Raw genomic sequence first — 715 nt, 5'->3', positions numbered from 1 at the left:
TTAACAACAAAATTTTAGCGTGTGTTCAAGGTGATAAGGGGTAACAAAGATTGGACCAGGTTACCGGTTAGAAAGGCCAATGGCTTGCCGCCAATGATATTTGCCGCTAAAATTTTGAAATTCAAATATAATATGTACGATAATAATATGAAAAATGTAGGCATAGTGTATAACTACTGAAAGTCTGGAAGTAAACTACAATTTACCAGAAATACAAAATATCATAACTATTTAATATTGTAACATACAGTTTGTCCTAAAAGTCCCGTATTACCCTAATAAGTATTTCAGACTTCCAAGATACATCAATATATTTAAAACTGTTTTTCAACAGTCATCATCATAATATTTTCAAACTATATACCTACATTTCAAAAAACATTTTTATACAATTTAGTTTCTTAAATAATAAAATCACTGTTTTTATTATGTTTTAAAAAATATATACTATTTACCTATCTACTTTTATTTATATTTATATTTTTGCTGACAATTAGTATAAATAATTATTCCCATGAAGTATGAAAATCAAAAATTTAACATGGTTTAACATGGTCAGTTATTATTAAACTTGAATATATTCATTTTTTTAATTGTATGAATATTTTAAAAATTAATTGGCACAAGTAAGTTTTTACTGTTTTAAGTTATTTTGTACCTATACAATTTCATTAAAGTAATAATCTATTATTGTTGAGAAAACAGAATTAAATAA

Source organism: Acyrthosiphon pisum, chromosome X, assembly GCF_005508785.2.
Source record: "Acyrthosiphon pisum isolate AL4f chromosome X, pea_aphid_22Mar2018_4r6ur, whole genome shotgun sequence".
Classification (NCBI taxonomy): Eukaryota; Metazoa; Arthropoda; class Insecta; order Hemiptera; family Aphididae; genus Acyrthosiphon; species Acyrthosiphon pisum.
The sequence above is the reverse complement of the archived record's forward strand: the minus strand, read 5'-3'. Positions refer to the sequence as shown.